We start from the raw sequence: 27215 nt of genomic DNA, 5'->3' as shown, positions 1-27215 counted from the left end.
CTCAGATTTAGCAAAACATGACAATTAGGGAAATTCATCTTCTAGCCATTCCTCTCAACTCCATCTTTGTCAAAGTTTTCTGTCCAAAGACAAGTTTTCAAGTTCAGAGGATATGGATGCTTCACGCCACCTGTGGAATTTAACACTGGTGTATCTATTTCTCCCAGTTTCTTGCATCTTCAAAGTTCTCAACAGGCCTCATCTCTACTCTTCCACAGTGATTGCCAGCATCCCATTTTGGCCCCAAAGGCCTTGATTTCCTGTTCTCCCATTACTCACTCCAGAAACTCCAATTATGCTTGCACCATCTCTAGACCTCCTCCATCATAAACAGTTCCTGAACTCTTGTCCTGCAAAGAATACATCTGCGGGCCAGCAGTTTTGAAAGGCGTAGGCCAGCGAGCCCAGTGTGCTAATCACAGATCATTTGTTCTCTCCTAAAGCCCACCACCAGGCAAACTTGCAGCAGATACATTAGTTTTGCCTTGGAGAGGTCTTTTTGACCTTTTCTCTCCCCCTGGTATGCAACATGTTCTGGAGTTGGTCTCAGGTTAAGTTCTTTTAAGATTCAATTTTAATGGAGTTAAAGGGATAGGGGGCTTAACCTACGGACATCTGTATACAGCAAAATAGAGAGCAGTTGAGCATGCCCAAGGGTTCCATGGTGTAATGGTTAGCACTCTGGACTTTGAATCCAGTGATCCGAGATCAAATCTCGGTGGAACCTTCATCAGAGTCTCATTGCAGATTTCATCTTGGAATTTCAATTTGTTTCTTACGGCCACAAAGGCCAGTGACAGCAGAAGTTGTTGCTAACGTGGCTGGTTGTGAAAATAGTGAGCGTAGCCAGCCACCCAGATGTGCTAATCACAGATCATTTGTTATCTCCTAAAGGCCACTACCAGGCAAACCTGCAGCAGATACATTAGTTTTGACTTGGAGAGGTCTTTTTGACCTTTTCTCTCCCCCTGGTATGCAACATGTTCTGGAGTTGGTCTCAGGTTAAGTTCTTTTAAGATTCAAATGTAATGGAGTTAAAGGGATAGGGGGCTTAACCTACGGACATATGTATCCAGCAAAATAGAGAGCAGTTGAGCATGCCCCAAGGGTTCCATGGTGTAATGGTTAGCACTCTGGACTTTGAATCCAGCGATCCGAGTTCGAATCTCGGTGGGACCTTCTTTAGAGGCTCATTGCAGATTTCATCTTGGAATTTCAATTTGTGTCTTACGGCTACAAAGGCCAATGACAGCAGAAGTTGTTGCTAATGTGGCTAGTTGTGAAAATTGTGAGCGTAGCCAGCTGCCCAGGTCCAGCCAATTGCCAAAGCATACTGATGACACAGAGAGCTGTATTTAAAAAGAATATCTGCAACCCTAAGTACTTTTACCAGGAACAGGAGGAAGAAGCTAAGTTGTCTTTTTTGCTCAGATTTAGCAAAACATGACAATTAGGGAAATTCATCTTCTAGCCATTCCTCTCAACTCCATCTTTGTCAAAGTTTTCTGTTCAAAGACAAGTTTTCAAGTTCAGAGGATATGGATGCTTCACGCCACCTGTGGAATTTAACACTGGTGTATCTATTTCTCCCAGTTTCTTGCATCTTCAAAGTTCTCAACAGGCCTCATCTCTACTCTTCCACAGTGATTGCCAGCATCCCATTTTGGCCCCAAAGGCCTTGATTTCCTGTTCTCCCATTACTCACTCCAGAAACTCCAATTATGCTTGCACCATCTCTAGACCTCCTCCATCATAAACAGTTTCTGAACTCTTGTCCTGCAAAGAATACATCTGCGGGCCAGCAGTTTTGAAAGGCGTAGGCCAGCGAGCCCAGTGTGCTAATCACAGATCATTTGTTCTCTCCTAAAGCCCACCACCAGGCAAACTTGCAGCAGATACATTAGTTTTGCCTTGGAGAGGTCTTTTTGACCTTTTCTCTCCCCCTGGTATGCAACATGTTCTGGAGTTGGTCTCAGGTTAAGTTCTTTTAAGATTCAATTTTAATGGAGTTAAAGGGATAGGGGGCTTAACCTACGGACATATGTATACAGCAAAATAGAGAGCAGTTGAGCATGCCCAAGGGTTCCATGGTGTAATGGTTAGCACTCTGGACTTTGAATCCAGTGATCCGAGATCAAATCTCGGTGGAACCTTCATCAGAGTCTCATTGCAGATTTCATCTTGGAATTTCAATTTGTTTCTTACGGCCACAAAGGCCAGTGACAGCAGAAGTTGTTGCTAACGTGGCTGGTTGTGAAAATAGTGAGCGTAGCCAGCCACCCAGATGTGCTAATCACAGATCATTTGTTATCTCCTAAAGGCCACTACCAGGCAAACCTGCAGCAGATACATTAGTTTTGACTTGGAGAGGTCTTTTTGACCTTTTCTCTCCCCCTGGTATGCAACATGTTCTGGAGTTGGTCTCAGGTTAAGTTCTTTTAAGATTCAAATGTAATGGAGTTAAAGGGATAGGGGGCTTAACCTACGGACATATGTATCCAGCAAAATAGAGAGCAGTTGAGCATGCCCCAAGGGTTCCATGGTGTAATGGTTAGCACTCTGGACTTTGAATCCAGCGATCCGAGTTCGAATCTCGGTGGGACCTTCTTTAGAGGCTCATTGCAGATTTCATCTTGGAATTTCAATTTGTGTCTTACGGCTACAAAGGCCAATGACAGCAGAAGTTGTTGCTAATGTGGCTAGTTGTGAAAATTGTGAGCGTAGCCAGCTGCCCAGGTCCAGCCAATTGCCAAAGCATACTGATGACACAGAGAGCTGTATTTAAAAAGAATATCTGCAACCCTAAGTACTTTTACCAGGAACAGGAGGAAGAAGCTAAGTTGTCTTTTTTGCTCAGATTTAGCAAAACATGACAATTAGGGAAATTCATCTTCTAGCCATTCCTCTCAACTCCATCTTTGTCAAAGTTTTCTGTCCAAAGACAAGTTTTCAAGTTCAGAGGATATGGATGCTTCACGCCACCTGTGGAATTTAACACTGGTGTATCTATTTCTCCCAGTTTCTTGCATCTTCAAAGTTCTCAACAGGCCTCATCTCTACTCTTCCACAGTGATTGCCAGCATCCCATTTTGGCCCCAAAGGCCTTGATTTCCTGTTCTCCCATTACTCACTCCAGAAACTCCAATTATGCTTGCACCATCTCTAGACCTCCTCCATCATAAACAGTTCCTGAACTCTTGTCCTGCAAAGAATACATCTGCGGGCCAGCAGTTTTGAAAGGCGTAGGCCAGCGAGCCCAGTGTGCTAATCACAGATCATTTGTTATCTCCTAAAGGCCACTACCAGGCAAACCTGCAGCAGATACATTAGTTTTGACTTGGAGAGGTCTTTTTGACCTTTTCTCTCCCCCTGGTATGCAACATGTTCTGGAGTTGGTCTCAGGTTAAGTTCTTTTAAGATTCAAATGTAATGGAGTTAAAGGGATAGGGGGCTTAACCTACGGACATATGTATCCAGCAAAATAGAGAGCAGTTGAGCATGCCCCAAGGGTTCCATGGTGTAATGGTTAGCACTCTGGACTTTGAATCCAGTGATCCGAGTTCGAATCTCGGTGGGACCTTCTTTAGAGGCTCATTGCAGATTTCATCTTGGAATTTCAATTTGTGTCTTACGGCTACAAAGGCCAATGACAGCAGAAGTTGTTGCTAATGTGGCTAGTTGTGAAAATTGTGAGCGTAGCCAGCTGCCCAGGTCCAGCCAATTGCCAAAGCATACTGATGACACAGAGAGCTGTATTTAAAAAGAATATCTGCAACCCTAAGTACTTTTACCAGGAACAGGAGGAAGAAGCTAAGTTGTCTTTTTTGCTCAGATTTAGCAAAACATGACAATTAGGGAAATTCATCTTCTAGCCATTCCTCTCAACTCCATCTTTGTCAAAGTTTTCTGTCCAAAGACAAGTTTTCAAGTTCAGAGGATATGGATGCTTCACGCCACCTGTGGAATTTAACACTGGTGTATCTATTTCTCCCAGTTTCTTGCATCTTCAAAGTTCTCAACAGGCCTCATCTCTACTCTTCCACAGTGATTGCCAGCATCCCATTTTGGCCCCAAAGGCCTTGATTTCCTGTTCTCCCATTACTCACTCCAGAAACTCCAATTATGCTTGCACCATCTCTAGACCTCCTCCATCATAAACAGTTTCTGAACTCTTGTCCTGCAAAGAATACATCTGCGGGCCAGCAGTTTTGAAAGGCGTAGGCCAGCGAGCCCAGTGTGCTAATCACAGATCATTTGTTCTCTCCTAAAGCCCACCACCAGGCAAACTTGCAGCAGATACATTAGTTTTGCCTTGGAGAGGTCTTTTTGACCTTTTCTCTCCCCCTGGTATGCAACATGTTCTGGAGTTGGTCTCAGGTTAAGTTCTTTTAAGATTCAATTTTAATGGAGTTAAAGGGATAGGGGGCTTAACCTAAGGACATATGTATACAGCAAAATAGAGAGCAGTTGAGCATGCCCAAGGGTTCCATGGTGTAATGGTTAGCACTCTGGACTTTGAATCCAGTGATCCGAGATCAAATCTCGGTGGAACCTTCATCAGAGTCTCATTGCAGATTTCATCTTGGAATTTCAATTTGTTTCTTACGGCCACAAAGGCCAGTGACAGCAGAAGTTGTTGCTAACGTGGCTGGTTGTGAAAATAGTGAGCGTAGCCAGCCACCCAGATGTGCTAATCACAGATCATTTGTTATCTCCTAAAGGCCACTACCAGGCAAACCTGCAGCAGATACATTAGTTTTGACTTGGAGAGGTCTTTTTGACCTTTTCTCTCCCCCTGGTATGCAACATGTTCTGGAGTTGGTCTCAGGTTAAGTTCTTTTAAGATTCAAATGTAATGGAGTTAAAGGGATAGGGGGCTTAACCTACGGACATATGTATCCAGCAAAATAGAGAGCAGTTGAGCATGCCCCAAGGGTTCCATGGTGTAATGGTTAGCACTCTGGACTTTGAATCCAGCGATCCGAGTTCGAATCTCGGTGGGACCTTCTTTAGAGGCTCATTGCAGATTTCATCTTGGAATTTCAATTTGTGTCTTACGGCTACAAAGGCCAATGACAGCAGAAGTTGTTGCTAATGTGGCTAGTTGTGAAAATTGTGAGCGTAGCCAGCTGCCCAGGTCCAGCCAATTGCCAAAGCATACTGATGACACAGAGAGCTGTATTTAAAAAGAATATCTGCAACCCTAAGTACTTTTACCAGGAACAGGAGGAAGAAGCTAAGTTGTCTTTTTTGCTCAGATTTAGCAAAACATGACAATTAGGGAAATTCATCTTCTAGCCATTCCTCTCAACTCCATCTTTGTCAAAGTTTTCTGTTCAAAGACAAGTTTTCAAGTTCAGAGGATATGGATGCTTCACGCCACCTGTGGAATTTAACACTGGTGTATCTATTTCTCCCAGTTTCTTGCATCTTCAAAGTTCTCAACAGGCCTCATCTCTACTCTTCCACAGTGATTGCCAGCATCCCATTTTGGCCCCAAAGGCCTTGATTTCCTGTTCTCCCATTACTCACTCCAGAAACTCCAATTATGCTTGCACCATCTCTAGACCTCCTCCATCATAAACAGTTTCTGAACTCTTGTCCTGCAAAGAATACATCTGCGGGCCAGCAGTTTTGAAAGGCGTAGGCCAGCGAGCCCAGTGTGCTAATCACAGATCATTTGTTCTCTCCTAAAGCCCACCACCAGGCAAACTTGCAGCAGATACATTAGTTTTGCCTTGGAGAGGTCTTTTTGACCTTTTCTCTCCCCCTGGTATGCAACATGTTCTGGAGTTGGTCTCAGGTTAAGTTCTTTTAAGATTCAATTTTAATGGAGTTAAAGGGATAGGGGGCTTAACCTAAGGACATATGTATACAGAAAAATAGAGAGCAGTTGAGCATGCCCAAGGGTTCCATGGTGTAATGGTTAGCACTCTGGACTTTGAATCCAGTGATCCGAGATCAAATCTCGGTGGAACCTTCATCAGAGTCTCATTGCAGATTTCATCTTGGAATTTCAATTTGTTTCTTACGGCCACAAAGGCCAGTGACAGCAGAAGTTGTTGCTAACGTGGCTGGTTGTGAAAATAGTGAGCGTAGCCAGCCACCCAGATGTGCTAATCACAGATCATTTGTTATCTCCTAAAGGCCACTACCAGGCAAACCTGCAGCAGATACATTAGTTTTGACTTGGAGAGGTCTTTTTGACCTTTTCTCTCCCCCTGGTATGCAACATGTTCTGGAGTTGGTCTCAGGTTAAGTTCTTTTAAGATTCAAATGTAATGGAGTTAAAGGGATAGGGGGCTTAACCTACGGACATATGTATCCAGCAAAATAGAGAGCAGTTGAGCATGCCCCAAGGGTTCCATGGTGTAATGGTTAGCACTCTGGACTTTGAATCCAGCGATCCGAGTTCGAATCTCGGTGGGACCTTCTTTAGAGGCTCATTGCAGATTTCATCTTGGAATTTCAATTTGTATCTTACGGCTACAAAGGCCAATGACAGCAGAAGTTGTTGCTAATGTGGCTAGTTGTGAAAATTGTGAGCGTAGCCAGCTGCCCAGGTCCAGCCAATTGCCAAAGCATACTGATGACACAGAGAGCTGTATTTAAAAAGAATATCTGCAACCCTAAGTACTTTTACCAGGAACAGGAGGAAGAAGCTAAGTTGTCTTTTTTGCTCAGATTTAGCAAAACATGACAATTAGGGAAATTCATCTTCTAGCCATTCCTCTCAACTCCATCTTTGTCAAAGTTTTCTGTTCAAAGACAAGTTTTCAAGTTCAGAGGATATGGATGCTTCACGCCACCTGTGGAATTTAACACTGGTGTATCTATTTCTCCCAGTTTCTTGCATCTTCAAAGTTCTCAACAGGCCTCATCTCTACTCTTCCACAGTGATTGCCAGCATCCCATTTTGGCCCCAAAGGCCTTGATTTCCTGTTCTCCCATTACTCACTCCAGAAACTCCAATTATGCTTGCACCATCTCTAGACCTCCTCCATCATAAACAGTTTCTGAACTCTTGTCCTGCAAAGAATACATCTGCGGGCCAGCAGTTTTGAAAGGCGTAGGCCAGCGAGCCCAGTGTGCTAATCACAGATCATTTGTTCTCTCCTAAAGCCCACCACCAGGCAAACTTGCAGCAGATACATTAGTTTTGCCTTGGAGAGGTCTTTTTGACCTTTTCTCTCCCCCTGGTATGCAACATGTTCTGGAGTTGGTCTCAGGTTAAGTTCTTTTAAGATTCAATTTTAATGGAGTTAAAGGGATAGGGGGGCTTAACCTACGGACATATGTATACAGCAAAATAGAGAGCAGTTGAGCATGCCCAAGGGTTCCATGGTGTAATGGTTAGCACTCTGGACTTTGAATCCAGTGATCCGAGATCAAATCTCGGTGGAACCTTCATCAGAGTCTCATTGCAGATTTCATCTTGGAATTTCAATTTGTTTCTTACGGCCACAAAGGCCAGTGACAGCAGAAGTTGTTGCTAACGTGGCTGGTTGTGAAAATAGTGAGCGTAGCCAGCCACCCAGATGTGCTAATCACAGATCATTTGTTATCTCCTAAAGGCCACTACCAGGCAAACCTGCAGCAGATACATTAGTTTTGACTTGGAGAGGTCTTTTTGACCTTTTCTCTCCCCCTGGTATGCAACATGTTCTGGAGTTGGTCTCAGGTTAAGTTCTTTTAAGATTCAATTTTAATGGAGTTAAAGGGATAGGGGGCTTAACCTACGGACATATGTATCCAGCAAAATAGAGAGCAGTTGAGCATGCCCAAGGGTTCCATGGTGTAATGGTTAGCACTCTGGACTTTGAATCCAGCGATCTGAGTTCGAATCTCGGTGGGACCTTCCTTAGAGGCTCATTGCAGATTTCATCTTGGAATTTCAATTTGTGTCTTACGGCCACAAAGGCCAGTGACAGCAGAAGTTGTTGCTAACGTGGCTGGTTGTGAAAATAGTGAGCGTAGCCAGCCACCCAGATGTGCTAATCACAGATCATTTGTTATCTCCTAAAGGCCACTACCAGGCAAACCTGCAGCAGATACATTAGTTTTGCCTTGGAGAGGTCTTTTTGACCTTTTCTCTCCCCCTGGTATGCAACATGTTCTGGAGTTGGTCTCAGGTTAAGTTCTTTTAAGATTCAAATGTAATGGAGTTAAAGGGATAGGGGGCTTAACCTACGGACATATGTATCCAGCAAAATAGAGAGCAGTTGAGCATGCCCCAAGGGTTCCATGGTGTAATGGTTAGCACTCTGGACTTTGAATCCAGCGATCCGAGTTCGAATCTCGGTGGGACCTTCTTTAGAGGCTCATTGCAGATTTCATCTTGGAATTTCAATTTGTGTCTTACGGCTACAAAGGCCAATGACAGCAGAAGTTGTTGCTAATGTGGCTAGTTGTGAAAATTGTGAGCGTAGCCAGCTGCCCAGGTCCAGCCAATTGCCAAAGCATACTGATGACACAGAGAGCTGTATTTAAAAAGAATATCTGCAACCCTAAGTACTTTTACCAGGAACAGGAGGAAGAAGCTAAGTTGTCTTTTTTGCTCAGATTTAGCAAAACATGACAATTAGGGAAATTCATCTTCTAGCCATTCCTCTCAACTCCATCTTTGTCAAAGTTTTCTGTCCAAAGACAAGTTTTCAAGTTCAGAGGATATGGATGCTTCACGCCACCTGTGGAATTTAACACTGGTGTATCTATTTCTCCCAGTTTCTTGCATCTTCAAAGTTCTCAACAGGCCTCATCTCTACTCTTCCACAGTGATTGCCAGCATCCCATTTTGGCCCCAAAGGCCTTGATTTCCTGTTCTCCCATTACTCACTCCAGAAACTCCAATTATGCTTGCACCATCTCTGGACCTCCTCCATCATAAACAGTTCCTGAACACTTGTCCTGCAAAGAATACATCTGCGGGCCAGCAGTTTTGAAAGGCGTAGGCCAGCGAGCCCAGTGTGCTAATCACAGATCATTTGTTCTCTCCTAAAGCCCACCACCAGGCAAACTTGCAGCAGATACATTAGTTTTGCCTTGGAGAGGTCTTTTTGACCTTTTCTCTCCCCCTGGTATGCAACATGTTCTGGAGTTGGTCTCAGGTTAAGTTCTTTTAAGATTCAATTTTAATGGAGTTAAAGGGATAGGGGGCTTAACCTACGGACATATGTATACAGCAAAATAGAGAGCAGTTGAGCATGCCCAAGGGTTCCATGGTGTAATGGTTAGCACTCTGGACTTTGAATCCAGTGATCCGAGATCAAATCTCGGTGGAACCTTCATCAGAGTCTCATTGCAGATTTCATCTTGGAATTTCAATTTGTTTCTTACGGCCACAAAGGCCAGTGACAGCAGAAGTTGTTGCTAACGTGGCTGGTTGTGAAAATAGTGAGCGTAGCCAGCCACCCAGATGTGCTAATCACAGATCATTTGTTATCTCCTAAAGGCCACTACCAGGCAAACCTGCAGCAGATACATTAGTTTTGACTTGGAGAGGTCTTTTTGACCTTTTCTCTCCCCCTGGTATGCAACATGTTCTGGAGTTGGTCTCAGGTTAAGTTCTTTTAAGATTCAATTTTAATGGAGTTAAAGGGATAGGGGGCTTAACCTACGGACATATGTATACAGCAAAATAGAGAGCAGTTGAGCATGCCCAAGGGTTCCATGGTGTAATGGTTAGCACTCTGGACTTTGAATCCAGCGATCTGAGTTCGAATCTCGGTGGGACCTTCCTTAGAGGCTCATTGCAGATTTCATCTTGGAATTTCAATTTGTGTCTTACGGCCACAAAGGCCAGTGACAGCAGAAGTTGTTGCTAACGTGGCTGGTTGTGAAAATAGTGAGCGTAGCCAGCCACCCAGATGTGCTAATCACAGATCATTTGTTATCTCCTAAAGGCCACTACCAGGCAAACCTGCAGCAGATACATTAGTTTTGCCTTGGAGAGGTCTTTTTGACCTTTTCTCTCCCCCTGGTATGCAACATGTTCTGGAGTTGGTCTCAGGTTAAGTTCTTTTAAGATTCAAATGTAATGGAGTTAAAGGGATAGGGGGCTTAACCTACGGACATATGTATCCAGCAAAATAGCGAGCAGTTGAGCATGCCCCAAGGGTTCCATGGTGAAATGGTTAGCACTCTGGACTTTGAATCCAGCGATCTGAGTTCGAATCTCGGTGGGACCTTCTTTAGAGGCTCATTGCAGATTTCATCTTGGAATTTCAATTTGTGTCTTACGGCTACAAAGGCCAATGACAGCAGAAGTTGTTGCTAATGTGGCTAGTTGTGAAAATTGTGAGCGTAGCCAGCTGCCCAGGTCCAGCCAATTGCCAAAGCATACTGATGACACAGAGAGCTGTATTTAAAAAGAATATCTGCAACCCTAAGTACTTTTACCAGGAACAGGAGGAAGAAGCTAAGTTGTCTTTTTTGCTCAGATTTAGCAAAACATGACAATTAGGGAAATTCATCTTCTAGCCATTCCTCTCAACTCCATCTTTGTCAAAGTTTTCTGTCCAAAGACAAGTTTTCAAGTTCAGAGGATATGGATGCTTCACGCCACCTGTGGAATTTAACACTGGTGTATCTATTTCTCCCAGTTTCTTGCATCTTCAAAGTTCTCAACAGGCCTCATCTCTACTCTTCCACAGTGATTGCCAGCATCCCATTTTGGCCCCAAAGGCCTTGATTTCCTGTTCTCCCATTACTCACTCCAGAAACTCCAATTATGCTTGCACCATCTCTAGACCTCCTCCATCATAAACAGTTCCTGAACTCTTGTCCTGCAAAGAATACATCTGCGGGCCAGCAGTTTTGAAAGGCGTAGGACAGCGAGCCCAGTGTGCTAATCACAGATCATTTGTTCTCTCCTAAAGCCCACCACCAGGCAAACTTGCAGCAGATACATTAGTTTTGCCTTGGAGAGGTCTTTTTGACCTTTTCTCTCCCCCTGGTATGCAACATGTTCTGGAGTTGGTATCAGGTTAAGTTCTTTTAAGATTCAATTTTAATGGAGTTAAAGGGATAGGGGGCTTAACCTACGGACATATGTATCCAGCAAAATAGAGAGCAGTTGAGCATGCCCCAAGGGTTCCATGGTGTAATGGTTAGCACTCTGGACTTTGAATCCAGTGATCCGAGTTCGAATCTCGGTGGGACCTTCTTTAGAGGCTCATTGCAGATTTCATCTTGGAATTTCAATTTGTGTCTTACGGCTACAAAGGCCAATGACAGCAGAAGTTGTTGCTAATGTGGCTAGTTGTGAAAATTGTGAGCGTAGCCAGCTGCCCAGGTCCAGCCAATTGCCAAAGCATACTGATGACACAGAGAGCTGTATTTAAAAAGAATATCTGCAACCCTAAGTACTTTTACCAGGAACAGGAGGAAGAAGCTAAGTTGTCTTTTTTGCTCAGATTTAGCAAAACATGACAATTAGGGAAATTCATCTTCTAGCCATTCCTCTCAACTCCATCTTTGTCAAAGTTTTCTGTCCAAAGACAAGTTTTCAAGTTCAGAGGATATGGATGCTTCACGCCACCTGTGGAATTTAACACTGGTGTATCTATTTCTCCCAGTTTCTTGCATCTTCAAAGTTCTCAACAGGCCTCATCTCTACTCTTCCACAGTGATTGCCAGCATCCCATTTTGGCCCCAAAGGCCTTGATTTCCTGTTCTCCCATTACTCACTCCAGAAACTCCAATTATGCTTGCACCATCTCTGGACCTCCTCCATCATAAACAGTTCCTGAACACTTGTCCTGCAAAGAATACATCTGCGGGCCAGCAGTTTTGAAAGGCGTAGGCCAGCGAGCCCAGTGTGCTAATCACAGATCATTTGTTCTCTCCTAAAGCCCACCACCAGGCAAACTTGCAGCAGATACATTAGTTTTGCCTTGGAGAGGTCTTTTTGACCTTTTCTCTCCCCCTGGTATGCAACATGTTCTGGAGTTGGTCTCAGGTTAAGTTCTTTTAAGATTCAATTTTAATGGAGTTAAAGGGATAGGGGGCTTAACCTACGGACATATGTATACAGCAAAATAGAGAGCAGTTGAGCATGCCCAAGGGTTCCATGGTGTAATGGTTAGCACTCTGGACTTTGAATCCAGTGATCCGAGATCAAATCTCGGTGGAACCTTCATCAGAGTCTCATTGCAGATTTCATCTTGGAATTTCAATTTGTTTCTTACGGCCACAAAGGCCAGTGACAGCAGAAGTTGTTGCTAACGTGGCTGGTTGTGAAAATAGTGAGCGTAGCCAGCCACCCAGATGTGCTAATCACAGATCATTTGTTATCTCCTAAAGGCCACTACCAGGCAAACCTGCAGCAGATACATTAGTTTTGACTTGGAGAGGTCTTTTTGACCTTTTCTCTCCCCCTGGTATGCAACATGTTCTGGAGTTGGTCTCAGGTTAAGTTCTTTTAAGATTCAATTTTAATGGAGTTAAAGGGATAGGGGGCTTAACCTACGGACATATGTATACAGCAAAATAGAGAGCAGTTGAGCATGCCCAAGGGTTCCATGGTGTAATGGTTAGCACTCTGGACTTTGAATCCAGCGATCTGAGTTCGAATCTCGGTGGGACCTTCCTTAGAGGCTCATTGCAGATTTCATCTTGGAATTTCAATTTGTGTCTTACGGCCACAAAGGCCAGTGACAGCAGAAGTTGTTGCTAACGTGGCTGGTTGTGAAAATAGTGAGCGTAGCCAGCCACCCAGATGTGCTAATCACAGATCATTTGTTATCTCCTAAAGGCCACTACCAGGCAAACCTGCAGCAGATACATTAGTTTTGCCTTGGAGAGGTCTTTTTGACCTTTTCTCTCCCCCTGGTATGCAACATGTTCTGGAGTTGGTCTCAGGTTAAGTTCTTTTAAGATTCAAATGTAATGGAGTTAAAGGGATAGGGGGCTTAACCTACGGACATATGTATCCAGCAAAATAGCGAGCAGTTGAGCATGCCCCAAGGGTTCCATGGTGAAATGGTTAGCACTCTGGACTTTGAATCCAGCGATCTGAGTTCGAATCTCGGTGGGACCTTCTTTAGAGGCTCATTGCAGATTTCATCTTGGAATTTCAATTTGTGTCTTACGGCTACAAAGGCCAATGACAGCAGAAGTTGTTGCTAATGTGGCTAGTTGTGAAAATTGTGAGCGTAGCCAGCTGCCCAGGTCCAGCCAATTGCCAAAGCATACTGATGACACAGAGAGCTGTATTTAAAAAGAATATCTGCAACCCTAAGTACTTTTACCAGGAACAGGAGGAAGAAGCTAAGTTGTCTTTTTTGCTCAGATTTAGCAAAACATGACAATTAGGGAAATTCATCTTCTAGCCATTCCTCTCAACTCCATCTTTGTCAAAGTTTTCTGTCCAAAGACAAGTTTTCAAGTTCAGAGGATATGGATGCTTCACGCCACCTGTGGAATTTAACACTGGTGTATCTATTTCTCCCAGTTTCTTGCATCTTCAAAGTTCTCAACAGGCCTCATCTCTACTCTTCCACAGTGATTGCCAGCATCCCATTTTGGCCCCAAAGGCCTTGATTTCCTGTTCTCCCATTACTCACTCCAGAAACTCCAATTATGCTTGCACCATCTCTAGACCTCCTCCATCATAAACAGTTCCTGAACTCTTGTCCTGCAAAGAATACATCTGCGGGCCAGCAGTTTTGAAAGGCGTAGGACAGCGAGCCCAGTGTGCTAATCACAGATCATTTGTTCTCTCCTAAAGCCCACCACCAGGCAAACTTGCAGCAGATACATTAGTTTTGCCTTGGAGAGGTCTTTTTGACCTTTTCTCTCCCCCTGGTATGCAACATGTTCTGGAGTTGGTATCAGGTTAAGTTCTTTTAAGATTCAATTTTAATGGAGTTAAAGGGATAGGGGGCTTAACCTACGGACATATGTATCCAGCAAAATAGAGAGCAGTTGAGCATGCCCCAAGGGTTCCATGGTGTAATGGTTAGCACTCTGGACTTTGAATCCAGTGATCCGAGTTCGAATCTCGGTGGGACCTTCTTTAGAGGCTCATTGCAGATTTCATCTTGGAATTTCAATTTGTGTCTTACGGCTACAAAGGCCAATGACAGCAGAAGTTGTTGCTAATGTGGCTAGTTGTGAAAATTGTGAGCGTAGCCAGCTGCCCAGGTCCAGCCAATTGCCAAAGCATACTGATGACACAGAGAGCTGTATTTAAAAAGAATATCTGCAACCCTAAGTACTTTTACCAGGAACAGGAGGAAGAAGCTAAGTTGTCTTTTTTGCTCAGATTTAGCAAAACATGACAATTAGGGAAATTCATCTTCTAGCCATTCCTCTCAACTCCATCTTTGTCAAAGTTTTCTGTCCAAAGACAAGTTTTCAAGTTCAGAGGATATGGATGCTTCACGCCACCTGTGGAATTTAACACTGGTGTATCTATTTCTCCCAGTTTCTTGCATCTTCAAAGTTCTCAACAGGCCTCATCTCTACTCTTCCACAGTGATTGCCAGCATCCCATTTTGGCCCCAAAGGCCTTGATTTCCTGTTCTCCCATTACTCACTCCAGAAACTCCAATTATGCTTGCACCATCTCTAGACCTCCTCCATCATAAACAGTTCCTGAACTCTTGTCCTGCAAAGAATACATCTGCGGGCCAGCAGTTTTGAAAGGCGTAGGCCAGCGAGCCCAGTGTGCTAATCACAGATCATTTGTTCTCTCCTAAAGCCCACCACCAGGCAAACTTGCAGCAGATACATTAGTTTTTCCTTGGAGAGGTCTTTTTGACCTTTTCTCTCCCCCTGGTATGCAACATGTTCTGGAGTTGGTCTCAGGTTAAGTTCTTTTAAGATTCAATTTTAATGGAGTTAAAGGGATAGGGGGCTTAACCTACGGACATATGTATACAGCAAAATAGAGAGCAGTTGAGCATGCCCAAGGGTTCCATGGTGTAATGGTTAGCACTCTGGACTTTGAATCCAGTGATCCGAGATCAAATCTCGGTGGAACCTTCATCAGAGTCTCATTGCAGATTTCATCTTGGAATTTCAATTTGTTTCTTACGGCCACAAAGGCCAGTGACAGCAGAAGTTGTTGCTAACGTGGCTGGTTGTGAAAATAGTGAGCGTAGCCAGCCACCCAGATGTGCTAATCACAGATCATTTGTTATCTCCTAAAGGCCACTACCAGGCAAACCTGCAGCAGATACATTAGTTTTGACTTGGAGAGGTCTTTTTGACCTTTTCTCTCCCCCTGGTATGCAACATGTTCTGGAGTTGGTCTCAGGTTAAGTTCTTTTAAGATTCAAATGTAATGGAGTTAAAGGGATAGGGGGCTTAACCTACGGACATATGTATCCAGCAAAATAGAGAGCAGTTGAGCATGCCCCAAGGGTTCCTTGGTGTAATGGTTAGCACTCTGGACTTTGAATCCAGCGATCCGAGTTCGAATCTCGGTGGGACCTTCTTTAGAGGCTCATTGCAGATTTCATCTTGGAATTTCAATTTGTGTCTTACGGCTACAAAGGCCAATGACAGCAGAAGTTGTTGCTAATGTGGCTAGTTGTGAAAATTGTGAGCGTAGCCAGCTGCCCAGGTCCAGCCAATTGCCAAAGCATACTGATGACACAGAGAGCTGTATTTAAAAAGAATATCTGCAACCCTAAGTACTTTTACCAGGAACAGGAGGAAGAAGCTAAGTTGTCTTTTTTGCTCAGATTTAGCAAAACATGACAATTAGGGAAATTCATCTTCTAGCCATTCCTCTCAACTCCATCTTTGTCAAAGTTTTCTGTCCAAAGACAAGTTTTCAAGTTCAGAGGATATGGATGCTTCACGCCACCTGTGGAATTTAACACTGGTGTATCTATTTCTCCCAGTTTCTTGCATCTTCAAAGTTCTCAACAGGCCTCATCTCTACTCTTCCACAGTGATTGCCAGCATCCCATTTTGGCCCCAAAGGCCTTGATTTCCTGTTCTCCCATTACTCACTCCAGAAACTCCAATTATGCTTGCACCATCTCTAGACCTCCTCCATCATAAACAGTTTCTGAACTCTTGTCCTGCAAAGAATACATCTGCGGGCCAGCAGTTTTGAAAGGCGTAGGCCAGCGAGCCCAGTGTGCTAATCACAGATCATTTGTTCTCTCCTAAAGCCCACCACCAGGCAAACTTGCAGCAGATACATTAGTTTTGCCTTGGAGAGGTCTTTTTGACCTTTTCTCTCCCCCTGGTATGCAACATGTTCTGGAGTTGGTCTCAGGTTAAGTTCTTTTAAGATTCAATTTTAATGGAGTTAAAGGGATAGGGGGCTTAACCTAAGGACATATGTATACAGCAAAATAGAGAGCAGTTGAGCATGCCCAAGGGTTCCATGGTGTAATGGTTAGCACTCTGGACTTTGAATCCAGTGATCCGAGATCAAATCTCGGTGGAACCTTCATCAGAGTCTCATTGCAGATTTCATCTTGGAATTTCAATTTGTTTCTTACGGCCACAAAGGCCAGTGACAGCAGAAGTTGTTGCTAACGTGGCTGGTTGTGAAAATAGTGAGCGTAGCCAGCCACCCAGATGTGCTAATCACAGATCATTTGTTATCTCCTAAAGGCCACTACCAGGCAAACCTGCAGCAGATACATTAGTTTTGACTTGGAGAGGTCTTTTTGACCTTTTCTCTCCCCCTGGTATGCAACATGTTCTGGAGTTGGTCTCAGGTTAAGTTCTTTTAAGATTCAAATGTAATGGAGTTAAAGGGATAGGGGGCTTAACCTACGGACATATGTATCCAGCAAAATAGAGAGCAGTTGAGCATGCCCCAAGGGTTCCATGGTGTAATGGTTAGCACTCTGGACTTTGAATCCAGCGATCCGAGTTCGAATCTCGGTGGGACCTTCTTTAGAGGCTCATTGCAGATTTCATCTTGGAATTTCAATTTGTGTCTTACGGCTACAAAGGCCAATGACAGCAGAAGTTGTTGCTAATGTGGCTAGTTGTGAAAATTGTGAGCGTAGCCAGCTGCCCAGGTCCAGCCAATTGCCAAAGCATACTGATGACACAGAGAGCTGTATTTAAAAAGAATATCTGCAACCCTAAGTACTTTTACCAGGAACAGGAGGAAGAAGCTAAGTTGTCTTTTTTGCTCAGATTTAGCAAAACATGACAATTAGGGAAATTCATCTTCTAGCCATTCCTCTCAACTCCATCTTTGTCAAAGTTTTCTGTCCAAAGACAAGTTTTCAAGTTCAGAGGATATGGATGCTTCACGCCACCTGTGGAATTTAACACTGGTGTATCTATTTCTCCCAGTTTCTTGCATCTTCAAAGTTCTCAACAGGCCTCATCTCTACTCTTCCACAGTGATTGCCAGCATCCCATTTTGGCCCCAAAGGCCTTGATTTCCTGTTCTCCCATTACTCACTCCAGAAACTCCAATTATGCTTGCACCATCTCTAGACCTCCTCCATCATAAACAGTTTCTGAACTCTTGTCCTGCAAAGAATACATCTGCGAGCCAGCAGTTTTGAAAGGCGTAGGCCAGCGAGCCCAGTGTGCTAATCACAGATCATTTGTTCTCTCCTAAAGCCCACCACCAGGCAAACTTGCAGCAGATACATTAGTTTTGCCTTGGAGAGGTCTTTTTGACCTTTTCTCTCCCCCTGGTATGCAACATGTTCTGGAGTTGGTCTCAGGTTAAGTTCTTTTAAGATTCAATTTTAATGGAGTTAAAGGGATAGGGGGCTTAACCTACGGACATCTGTATACAGCAAAATAGAGAGCAGTTGAGCATGCCCAAGGGTTCCATGGTGTAATGGTTAGCACTCTGGACTTTGAATCCAGTGATCCGAGATCAAATCTCGGTGGAACCTTCATCAGAGTCTCATTGCAGATTTCATCTTGGAATTTCAATTTGTTTCTTACGGCCACAAAGGCCAGTGACAGCAGAAGTTGTTGCTAACGTGGCTGGTTGTGAAAATAGTGAGCGTAGCCAGCCACCCAGATGTGCTAATCACAGATCATTTGTTATCTCCTAAAGGCCATTACCAGGCAAACCTGCAGCAGATACATTAGTTTTGACTTGGAGAGGTCTTTTTGACCTTTTCTCTCCCCCTGGTATGCAACATGTTCTGGAGTTGGTCTCAGGTTAAGTTCTTTTAAGATTCAAATGTAATGGAGTTAAAGGGATAGGGGGCTTAACCTACGGACATATGTATCCAGCAAAATAGAGAGCAGTTGAGCATGCCCCAAGGGTTCCTTGGTGTAATGGTTAGCACGCTGGACTTTGAATCCAGCGATCCGAGTTCGAATCTCGGTGGGACCTTCTTTAGAGGCTCATTGCAGATTTCATCTTGGAATTTCAATTTGTGTCTTACGGCTACAAAGGCCAATGACAGCAGAAGTTGTTGCTAATGTGGCTAGTTGTGAAAATTGTGAGCGTAGCCAGCTGCCCAGGTCCAGCCAATTGCCAAAGCATACTGATGACACAGAGAGCTGTATTTAAAAAGAATATCTGCAACCCTAAGTACTTTTACCAGGAACAGGAGGAAGAAGCTAAGTTGTCTTTTTTGCTCAGATTTAGCAAAACATGACAATTAGGGAAATTCATCTTCTAGCCATTCCTCTCAACTCCATCTTTGTCAAAGTTTTCTGTCCAAAGACAAGTTTTCAAGTTCAGAGGATATGGATGCTTCACGCCACCTGTGGAATTTAACACTGGTGTATCTATTTCTCCCAGTTTCTTGCATCTTCAAAGTTCTCAACAGGCCTCATCTCTACTCTTCCACAGTGATTGCCAGCATCCCATTTTGGCCCCAAAGGCCTTGATTTCCTGTTCTCCCATTACTCACTCCAGAAACTCCAATTATGCTTGCACCATCTCTAGACCTCCTCCATCATAAACAGTTTCTGAACTCTTGTCCTGCAAAGAATACATCTGCGGGCCAGCAGTTTTGAAAGGCGTAGGCCAGCGAGCCCAGTGTGCTAATCACAGATCATTTGTTCTCTCCTAAAGCCCACCACCAGGCAAACTTGCAGCAGATACATTAGTTTTGCCTTGGAGAGGTCTTTTTGACCTTTTCTCTCCCCCTGGTATGCAACATGTTCTGGAGTTGGTCTCAGGTTAAGTTCTTTTAAGATTCAATTTTAATGGAGTTAAAGGGATAGGGGGCTTAACCTACGGACATCTGTATACAGCAAAATAGAGAGCAGTTGAGCATGCCCAAGGGTTCCATGGTGTAATGGTTAGCACTCTGGACTTTGAATCCAGTGATCCGAGATCAAATCTCGGTGGAACCTTCATCAGAGTCTCATTGCAGATTTCATCTTGGAATTTCAATTTGTTTCTTACGGCCACAAAGGCCAGTGACAGCAGAAGTTGTTGCTAACGTGGCTGGTTGTGAAAATAGTGAGCGTAGCCAGCCACCCAGATGTGCTAATCACAGATCATTTGTTATCTCCTAAAGGCCACTACCAGGCAAACCTGCAGCAGATACATTAGTTTTGACTTGGAGAGGTCTTTTTGACCTTTTCTCTCCCCCTGGTATGCAACATGTTCTGGAGTTGGTCTCAGGTTAAGTTCTTTTAAGATTCAAATGTAATGGAGTTAAAGGGATAGGGGGCTTAACCTACGGACAAATGTATCCAGCAAAAAAGAGAGCAGTTGAGCATGCCCCAAGGGTTCCATGGTGTAATGGTTAGCACTCTGGACTTTGAATCCAGCGATCCGAGTTCGAATCTCGGTGGGACCTTCTTTAGAGGCTCATTGCAGATTTCATCTTGGAATTTCAATTTGTGTCTTACGGCTACAAAGGCCAATGACAGCAGAAGTTGTTGCTAATGTGGCTAGTTGTGAAAATTGTGAGCGTAGCCAGCTGCCCAGGTCCAGCCAATTGCCAAAGCATACTGATGACACAGAGAGCTGTATTTAAAAAGAATATCTGCAACCCTAAGTACTTTTACCAGGAATAGGAGGAAGAAGCTAAGTTGTCTTTTTTGCTCAGATTTAGCAAAACATGACAATTAGGGAAATTCATCTTCTAGCCATTCCTCTCAACTCCATCTTTGTCAAAGTTTTCTGTCCAAAGACAAGTTTTCAAGTTCAGAGGATATGGATGCTTCACGCCACCTGTGGAATTTAACACTGGTGTATCTATTTCTCCCAGTTTCTTGCATCTTCAAAGTTCTCAACAGGCCTCATCTCTACTCTTCCACAGTGATTGCCAGCATCCCATTTTGGCCCCAAAGGCCTTGATTTCCTGTTCTCCCATTACTCACTCCAGAAACTCCAATTATGCTTGCACCATCTCTAGACCTCCTCCATCATAAACAGTTCCTGAACTCTTGTCCTGCAAAGAATACATCTGCGGGCCAGCAGTTTTGAAAGGCGTAGGCCAGCGAGCCCAGTGTGCTAATCACAGATCATTTGTTCTCTCCTAAAGCCCACCACCAGGCAAACTTGCAGCAGATACATTAGTTTTGCCTTGGAGAGGTCTTTTTGACCTTTTCTCTCCCCCTGGTATGCAACATGTTCTGGAGTTGGTCTCAGGTTAAGTTCTTTTAAGATTCAATTTTAATGGAGTTAAAGGGATAGGGGGCTTAACCTACGGACATCTGTATACAGCAAAATAGAGAGCAGTTGAGCATGCCCAAGGGTTCCATGGTGTAATGGTTAGCACTCTGGACTTTGAATCCAGTGATCCGAGATCAAATCTCGGTGGAACCTTCATCAGAGTCTCATTGCAGATTTCATCTTGGAATTTCAATTTGTTTCTTACGGCCACAAAGGCCAGTGACAGCAGAAGTTGTTGCTAACGTGGCTGGTTGTGAAAATAGTGAGCGTAGCCAGCCACCCAGATGTGCTAATCACAGATCATTTGTTATCTCCTAAAGGCCACTACCAGGCAAACCTGCAGCAGATACATTAGTTTTGACTTGGAGAGGTCTTTTTGACCTTTTCTCTCCCCCTGGTATGCAACATGTTCTGGAGTTGGTCTCAGGTTAAGTTCTTTTAAGATTCAAATGTAATGGAGTTAAAGGGATAGGGGGCTTAACCTACGGACATATGTATCCAGCAAAATAGAGAGCAGTTGAGCATGCCCCAAGGGTTCCATGGTGTAATGGTTAGCACTCTGGACTTTGAATCCAGCGATCCGAGTTCGAATCTCGGTGGGACCTTCTTTAGAGGCTCATTGCAGATTTCATCTTGGAATTTCAATTTGTGTCTTACGGCTACAAAGGCCAATGACAGCAGAAGTTGTTGCTAATGTGGCTAGTTGTGAAAATTGTGAGCGTAGCCAGCTGCCCAGGTCCAGCCAATTGCCAAAGCATACTGATGACACAGAGAGCTGTATTTAAAAAGAATATCTGCAACCCTAAGTACTTTTACCAGGAACAGGAGGAAGAAGCTAAGTTGTCTTTTTTGCTCAGATTTAGCAAAACATGACAATTAGGGAAATTCATCTTCTAGCCATTCCTCTCAACTCCATCTTTGTCAAAGTTTTCTGTCCAAAGACAAGTTTTCAAGTTCAGAGGATATGGATGCTTCACGCCACCTGTGGAATTTAACACTGGTGTATCTATTTCTCCCAGTTTCTTGCATCTTCAAAGTTCTCAACAGGCCTCATCTCTACTCTTCCACAGTGATTGCCAGCATCCCATTTTGGCCCCAAAGGCCTTGATTTCCTGTTCTCCCATTACTCACTCCAGAAACTCCAATTATGCTTGCACCATCTCTAGACCTCCTCCATCATAAACAGTTCCTGAACTCTTGTCCTGCAAAGAATACATCTGCGGGCCAGCAGTTTTGAAAGGCGTAGGCCAGCGAGCCCAGTGTGCTAATCACAGATCATTTGTTCTCTCCTAAAGCCCACCACCAGGCAAACTTGCAGCAGATACATTAGTTTTGCCTTGGAGAGGTCTTTTTGACCTTTTCTCTCCCCCTGGTATGCAACATGTTCTGGAGTTGGTCTCAGGTTAAGTTCTTTTAAGATTCAATTTTAATGGAGTTAAAGGGATAGGGGGCTTAACCTACGGACATCTGTATACAGCAAAATAGAGAGCAGTTGAGCATGCCCAAGGGTTCCATGGTGTAATGGTTAGCACTCTGGACTTTGAATCCAGTGATCCGAGATCAAATCTCGGTGGAACCTTCATCAGAGTCTCATTGCAGATTTCATCTTGGAATTTCAATTTGTTTCTTACGGCCACAAAGGCCAGTGACAGCAGAAGTTGTTGCTAACGTGGCTGGTTGTGAAAATAGTGAGCGTAGCCAGCCACCCAGATGTGCTAATCACAGATCATTTGTTATCTCCTAAAGGCCACTACCAGGCAAACCTGCAGCAGATACATTAGTTTTGACTTGGAGAGGTCTTTTTGACCTTTTCTCTCCCCCTGGTATGCAACATGTTCTGGAGTTGGTCTCAGGTTAAGTTCTTTTAAGATTCAAATGTAATGGAGTTAAAGGGATAGGGGGCTTAACCTACGGACATATGTATCCAGCAAAATAGAGAGCAGTTGAGCATGCCCCAAGGGTTCCATGGTGTAATGGTTAGCACTCTGGACTTTGAATCCAGCGATCCGAGTTCGAATCTCGGTGGGACCTTCTTTAGAGGCTCATTGCAGATTTCATCTTGGAATTTCAATTTGTGTCTTACGGCTACAAAGGCCAATGACAGCAGAAGTTGTTGCTAATGTGGCTAGTTGTGAAAATTGTGAGCGTAGCCAGCTGCCCAGGTCCAGCCAATTGCCAAAGCATACTGATGACACAGAGAGCTGTATTTAAAAAGAATATCTGCAACCCTAAGTACTTTTACCAGGAACAGGAGGAAGAAGCTAAGTTGTCTTTTTTGCTCAGATTTAGTAAAACATGACAATTAGGGAAATTCATCTTCTAGCCATTCCTCTCAACTCCATCTTTGTCAAAGTTTTCTGTTCAAAGACAAGTTTTCAAGTTCAGAGGATATGGATGCTTCACGCCACCTGTGGAATTTAACACTGGTGTATCTATTTCTCCCAGTTTCTTGCATCTTCAAAGTTCTCAACAGGCCTCATCTCTACTCTTCCACAGTGATTGCCAGCATCCCATTTTGGCCCCAAAGGCCTTGATTTCCTGTTCTCCCATTACTCACTAGTGATGGCCGAACGGTTCGCCCGGCGGTCGTTTCGCGGCGAATTTCCGACTTTCGCCGTCCGCGGGTTCGAACGCCTTTTTCCGTCGTTCGCCCCGGCGGACTTACGTGTTTAATGTATACAAGAACTTTAACCTTTCGTGACACGTTTATCATGTGTTACAGGACAACCAATTGAGACATGACAGCTCATGGACACTTGGACATTCCCCCTAACCTATAAATACACCCGATCCGGTGGCCATTTTACATTCTTTCTTCTGTCACTGTAGGGAAAGGATCCTGTGTGGAGTAGGGACAGAGAAAACGCTAGCTATTTGGTACACAAAAGTTCTTTTCAGGACTGGTATAGGTGTTAGGTCAGCAGCCTGAGTTTCTTTTGTCAGTTTAGATAAAGGGACAGAGCGCTGTATGCTGCTATTTTAGGGACAGCTCAGCCAGATTAGTCTTTCTTCATCATCATCATCATCATCATCATTAGCTGTTACTATCAGGTCCACAAAAGAGCTGTTCCAGCTAATCGTTCCAGCCTACTCTTTTTTGCCAATTTGTATAGGGACAGGCAGGAAGCAGTGTGTCAGGCAGTGAGGATAATTTTAAAGACTTGCTGTTACTATTAGTTCCACAAAGGTTCTTTTCAGGACTGGTATCAGTGGTACGGTAATAGGCTTGTACACGTATAATATTCTTTCTTCCAAATATAGAAAGAATATTATACTTGACTGCTGCCCTTCTGCTGCAGTCTGCTAATCATTCACAACTCACTTGTTCCACAAAGCTCTTTATCAGGACTGGTAACTTGGTCTGTCTAGGGTGCTACGGTACATAGGCTTGGGTGCGGTACAGTCTGCTGTTCTGTAAGGACCGCTATCGGTCCACAATACATAGGGTTGCCGTGCACTACTGCTGACCGCTGCCCTATACTGCAGCAGTCCTTCATTGGTATAGGGACTGACGTACAGTCTGCTAATCACTAACACACAACCTGCTTGGTCCACAAAAGTTCTTATAAGGACTGGTAACTTGGTATAGGGTGCTACGGTACATAGGCCTGAGTGCGTTACAGTCTGCTGTTCTGTAAGGACCGCTATCGGTCCACAATACATAGGGTTGCCGTGCACTACTGCTGACCGCTGCCCTATACTGCAGCAGTCCTTCAGCGGTATAGGGACTGACGCACAGTCTGCTAAACACTAACACACAACCTGCTTGGTCCACAAAAGTTTTTATAAGGACTGGTAACTTGGTATAGGGTGCTACGGTACATAGGCCTGAGTGCAGTACAGTCTGCTGTTCTGTAAGGACCGCTATCGGTCCACAATACATAGGGTTGCCGTGCACTACTGCTGACCGCTGCCCTATACTGCAGCAGTCCTTCATTGGTATAGGGACTGACGTACAGTCTGCTAATCACTAACACACAACCTGCTTGGTCCACAAAAGTTCTTATAAGGACTGGTAACTTGGTATAGGGTGCTACGGTACATAGGCCTGAGTGCGTTACAGTCTGCTGTTCTGTAAGGACCGCTATCGGTCCACAATACATAGGGTTGCCGTGCACTACTGCTGACCGCTGCCCTATACTGCAGCAGTCCTTCATTGGTATAGGGACTGACGTACAGTCTGCTAATCACTAACACACAACCTGCTTGTTCCACAAAAGTTCTTATAAGGACTGGTAACTTGGTATAGGGTGCTACGGTACATAGGCCTGAGTGCGTTACAGTCTGCTGTTCTGTAAGGACCGCTATCGGTCCACAATACATAGGGTTGCCGTGCACTACTGCTGACCGCTGCCCTATACTGCAGCAGTCCTTCATTGGTATAGGGACTGACGTACAGTCTGCTAATCACTAACACACAACCTGCTTGGTCCACAAAAGTTCTTATAAGGACTGGTAACTTGGTATAGGGTGCTACGGTACATAGGCCTGAGTGCGTTACAGTCTGCTGTTCTGTAAGGACCGCTATCGGTCCACAATACATAGGGTTGCCGTGCACTACTGCTGACCGCTGCCCTATACTGCAGCAGTCCTTCAGCGGTATAGGGACTGACGCACAGTCTGCTAAACACTAACACACAACCTGCTTGGTCCACAAAAGTTTTTATAAGGACTGGTAACTTGGTATAGGGTGCTACGGTACATAGGCCTGAGTGCGTTACAGTCTGCTGTTCTGTAAGGACCGCTATCGGTCCACAATACATAGGGTTGCCGTGCACTACTGCTGACCGCTGCCCTATACTGCAGCAGTCCTTCATTGGTATAGGGACTGACGTACAGTCTGCTAATCACTAACACACAACCTGCTTGGTCCACAAAAGTTCTTATAAGGACTGGTAACTTGGTATAGGGTGCTACGGTACATAGGCCTGAGTGCGTTACAGTCTGCTGTTCTGTAAGGACCGCTATCGGTCCACAATACATAGGGTTGCCGTGCACTACTGCTGACCGCTGCCCTATACTGCAGCAGTCCTTCAGCGGTATAGGGACTGACGCACAGTCTGCTAAACACTAACACACAACCTGCTTGGTCCACAAAAGTTTTTATAAGGACTGGTAACTTGGTATAGGGTGCTACGGTACATAGGCCTGAGTGCAGTACAGTCTGCTGTTCTGTAAGGACCGCTATCGGTCCACAATACATAGGGTTGCCGTGCACTACTGCTGACCGCTGCCCTATACTGCAGCAGTCCTTCATTGGTATAGGGACTGACGTACAGTCTGCTAATCACTAACACACAACCTGCTTGGTCCACAAAAGTTCTTATAAGGACTGGTAACTTGGTATAGGGTGCTACGGTACATAGGCCTGAGTGCGTTACAGTCTGCTGTTCTGTAAGGACCGCTATCGGTCCACAATACATAGGGTTGCCGTGCACTACTGCTGACCGCTGCCCTATACTGCAGCAGTCCTTCATTGGTATAGGGACTGACGTACAGTCTGCTAATCACTAACACACAACCTGCTTGTTCCACAAAAGTTCTTATAAGGACTGGTAACTTGGTATAGGGTGCTACGGTACATAGGCTTGAGTGCGGTACAGTCTGCTGTTCTGTAAGGACCGCTATCGGTCCACAATAGATAGGGTTGACGTGCACCACTGCTGACCGCTGCCCTATACTGCAGCAGTCCTTCAGCGGTATAGGGACTGACGTACAGTCTGCTAAACACTAATACACAACCTGCTTGGTCCACAAAAGTTCTTATAAGGACTGGTAACTTGGTATAGGGTGCTACGGTACATAGGCTTGAGTGCGGTACAGTCTGCTGTTCTGTAAGGACCGCTATCGGTCCACAATAGATAGGGTTGACGTGCACCACTGCTGACCGCTGCCCTATACTGCAGCAGTCCTTCAGCGGTATAGGGACTGACGCACAGTCTGCTAAACACTAACACACAACCTGCTTGGTCCACAAAAGTTTTTATAAGGACTGGTAACTTGGTATAGGGTGCTACGGTACATAGGCCTGAGTGCGTTACAGTCTGCTGTTCTGTAAGGACCGCTATCGGTCCACAATACATAGGGTTGCCGTGCACTACTGCTGACCGCTGCCCTATACTGCAGCAGTCCTTCATTGGTATAGGGACTGACGTACAGTCTGCTAATCACTAACACACAACCTGCTTGGTCCACAAAAGTTCTTATAAGGACTGGTAACTTGGTATAGGGTGCTACGGTACATAGGCCTGAGTGCGTTACAGTCTGCTGTTCTGTAAGGACCGCTATCGGTCCACAATACATAGGGTTGCCGTGCACTACTGCTGACCGCTGCCCTATACTGCAGCAGTCCTTCAGCGGTATAGGGACTGACGCACAGTCTGCTAAACACTAACACACAACCTGCTTGGTCCACAAAAGTTTTTATAAGGACTGGTAACTTGGTATAGGGTGCTACGGTACATAGGCCTGAGTGCAGTACAGTCTGCTGTTCTGTAAGGACCGCTATCGGTCCACAATACATAGGGTTGCCGTGCACTACTGCTGACCGCTGCCCTATACTGCAGCAGTCCTTCATTGGTATAGGGACTGACGTACAGTCTGCTAATCACTAACACACAACCTGCTTGTTCCACAAAAGTTCTTATAAGGACTGGTAACTTGGTATAGGGTGCTA

General features: G+C 44.6%; 29 non-coding genes across 29 annotated transcripts; all 29 read left to right on the top strand.

Moving 5' to 3' along the window:
• Positions 1-655: 655 nt before the first annotated feature.
• Positions 656-727, top strand: TRNAQ-UUG (transfer RNA glutamine (anticodon UUG)). The gene has a single exon. It is a non-coding gene; the product is annotated as a tRNA-Gln (tRNA).
• Positions 728-1107: 380 nt separating this feature from the next.
• On the top strand, positions 1108-1179 carry TRNAQ-UUG (transfer RNA glutamine (anticodon UUG)). Its single transcript has one exon. It is a non-coding gene; the product is annotated as a tRNA-Gln (tRNA).
• Positions 1180-2081: 902 nt separating this feature from the next.
• On the top strand, positions 2082-2153 carry TRNAQ-UUG (transfer RNA glutamine (anticodon UUG)). Its single transcript has one exon. It is a non-coding gene; the product is annotated as a tRNA-Gln (tRNA).
• Positions 2154-2533: 380 nt separating this feature from the next.
• On the top strand, positions 2534-2605 carry TRNAQ-UUG (transfer RNA glutamine (anticodon UUG)). Its single transcript has one exon. It is a non-coding gene; the product is annotated as a tRNA-Gln (tRNA).
• Positions 2606-3508: 903 nt separating this feature from the next.
• Positions 3509-3580, top strand: TRNAQ-UUG (transfer RNA glutamine (anticodon UUG)). The gene has a single exon. It is a non-coding gene; the product is annotated as a tRNA-Gln (tRNA).
• A 902-nt stretch (positions 3581-4482) lies between these two features.
• TRNAQ-UUG (transfer RNA glutamine (anticodon UUG)) lies at positions 4483-4554 on the top strand. The gene has a single exon. It is a non-coding gene; the product is annotated as a tRNA-Gln (tRNA).
• A 380-nt stretch (positions 4555-4934) lies between these two features.
• TRNAQ-UUG (transfer RNA glutamine (anticodon UUG)) lies at positions 4935-5006 on the top strand. The gene has a single exon. It is a non-coding gene; the product is annotated as a tRNA-Gln (tRNA).
• Positions 5007-5908: 902 nt separating this feature from the next.
• TRNAQ-UUG (transfer RNA glutamine (anticodon UUG)) lies at positions 5909-5980 on the top strand. The gene has a single exon. It is a non-coding gene; the product is annotated as a tRNA-Gln (tRNA).
• A 380-nt stretch (positions 5981-6360) lies between these two features.
• On the top strand, positions 6361-6432 carry TRNAQ-UUG (transfer RNA glutamine (anticodon UUG)). Its single transcript has one exon. It is a non-coding gene; the product is annotated as a tRNA-Gln (tRNA).
• A 903-nt stretch (positions 6433-7335) lies between these two features.
• TRNAQ-UUG (transfer RNA glutamine (anticodon UUG)) lies at positions 7336-7407 on the top strand. The gene has a single exon. It is a non-coding gene; the product is annotated as a tRNA-Gln (tRNA).
• A 379-nt stretch (positions 7408-7786) lies between these two features.
• TRNAQ-UUG (transfer RNA glutamine (anticodon UUG)) lies at positions 7787-7858 on the top strand. The gene has a single exon. It is a non-coding gene; the product is annotated as a tRNA-Gln (tRNA).
• Positions 7859-8238: 380 nt separating this feature from the next.
• On the top strand, positions 8239-8310 carry TRNAQ-UUG (transfer RNA glutamine (anticodon UUG)). The gene has a single exon. It is a non-coding gene; the product is annotated as a tRNA-Gln (tRNA).
• Positions 8311-9212: 902 nt separating this feature from the next.
• Positions 9213-9284, top strand: TRNAQ-UUG (transfer RNA glutamine (anticodon UUG)). The gene has a single exon. It is a non-coding gene; the product is annotated as a tRNA-Gln (tRNA).
• A 379-nt stretch (positions 9285-9663) lies between these two features.
• Positions 9664-9735, top strand: TRNAQ-UUG (transfer RNA glutamine (anticodon UUG)). Its single transcript has one exon. It is a non-coding gene; the product is annotated as a tRNA-Gln (tRNA).
• A 1355-nt stretch (positions 9736-11090) lies between these two features.
• TRNAQ-UUG (transfer RNA glutamine (anticodon UUG)) lies at positions 11091-11162 on the top strand. Its single transcript has one exon. It is a non-coding gene; the product is annotated as a tRNA-Gln (tRNA).
• A 902-nt stretch (positions 11163-12064) lies between these two features.
• Positions 12065-12136, top strand: TRNAQ-UUG (transfer RNA glutamine (anticodon UUG)). Its single transcript has one exon. It is a non-coding gene; the product is annotated as a tRNA-Gln (tRNA).
• A 379-nt stretch (positions 12137-12515) lies between these two features.
• On the top strand, positions 12516-12587 carry TRNAQ-UUG (transfer RNA glutamine (anticodon UUG)). The gene has a single exon. It is a non-coding gene; the product is annotated as a tRNA-Gln (tRNA).
• Positions 12588-13942: 1355 nt separating this feature from the next.
• Positions 13943-14014, top strand: TRNAQ-UUG (transfer RNA glutamine (anticodon UUG)). The gene has a single exon. It is a non-coding gene; the product is annotated as a tRNA-Gln (tRNA).
• A 902-nt stretch (positions 14015-14916) lies between these two features.
• TRNAQ-UUG (transfer RNA glutamine (anticodon UUG)) lies at positions 14917-14988 on the top strand. The gene has a single exon. It is a non-coding gene; the product is annotated as a tRNA-Gln (tRNA).
• A 1354-nt stretch (positions 14989-16342) lies between these two features.
• TRNAQ-UUG (transfer RNA glutamine (anticodon UUG)) lies at positions 16343-16414 on the top strand. The gene has a single exon. It is a non-coding gene; the product is annotated as a tRNA-Gln (tRNA).
• Positions 16415-16794: 380 nt separating this feature from the next.
• Positions 16795-16866, top strand: TRNAQ-UUG (transfer RNA glutamine (anticodon UUG)). The gene has a single exon. It is a non-coding gene; the product is annotated as a tRNA-Gln (tRNA).
• Positions 16867-17768: 902 nt separating this feature from the next.
• On the top strand, positions 17769-17840 carry TRNAQ-UUG (transfer RNA glutamine (anticodon UUG)). Its single transcript has one exon. It is a non-coding gene; the product is annotated as a tRNA-Gln (tRNA).
• Positions 17841-18220: 380 nt separating this feature from the next.
• Positions 18221-18292, top strand: TRNAQ-UUG (transfer RNA glutamine (anticodon UUG)). Its single transcript has one exon. It is a non-coding gene; the product is annotated as a tRNA-Gln (tRNA).
• Positions 18293-19194: 902 nt separating this feature from the next.
• Positions 19195-19266, top strand: TRNAQ-UUG (transfer RNA glutamine (anticodon UUG)). The gene has a single exon. It is a non-coding gene; the product is annotated as a tRNA-Gln (tRNA).
• Positions 19267-19646: 380 nt separating this feature from the next.
• Positions 19647-19718, top strand: TRNAQ-UUG (transfer RNA glutamine (anticodon UUG)). Its single transcript has one exon. It is a non-coding gene; the product is annotated as a tRNA-Gln (tRNA).
• Positions 19719-20620: 902 nt separating this feature from the next.
• TRNAQ-UUG (transfer RNA glutamine (anticodon UUG)) lies at positions 20621-20692 on the top strand. The gene has a single exon. It is a non-coding gene; the product is annotated as a tRNA-Gln (tRNA).
• A 380-nt stretch (positions 20693-21072) lies between these two features.
• On the top strand, positions 21073-21144 carry TRNAQ-UUG (transfer RNA glutamine (anticodon UUG)). Its single transcript has one exon. It is a non-coding gene; the product is annotated as a tRNA-Gln (tRNA).
• Positions 21145-22046: 902 nt separating this feature from the next.
• TRNAQ-UUG (transfer RNA glutamine (anticodon UUG)) lies at positions 22047-22118 on the top strand. The gene has a single exon. It is a non-coding gene; the product is annotated as a tRNA-Gln (tRNA).
• Positions 22119-22498: 380 nt separating this feature from the next.
• TRNAQ-UUG (transfer RNA glutamine (anticodon UUG)) lies at positions 22499-22570 on the top strand. Its single transcript has one exon. It is a non-coding gene; the product is annotated as a tRNA-Gln (tRNA).
• The last annotated feature ends 4645 nt before the right edge of the window (positions 22571-27215 follow it).

This window comes from Lithobates pipiens, unplaced genomic scaffold, assembly GCF_037356315.1.
Source record: "Lithobates pipiens isolate NorthernLeopardFrog02 unplaced genomic scaffold, aLitPip1_a1.2 Scaffold_18, whole genome shotgun sequence".
Classification (NCBI taxonomy): Eukaryota; Metazoa; Chordata; class Amphibia; order Anura; family Ranidae; genus Lithobates; species Lithobates pipiens.
Note: the sequence above shows the minus strand (reverse complement) of the source record. Positions and strands in the feature narration are given on the sequence as shown.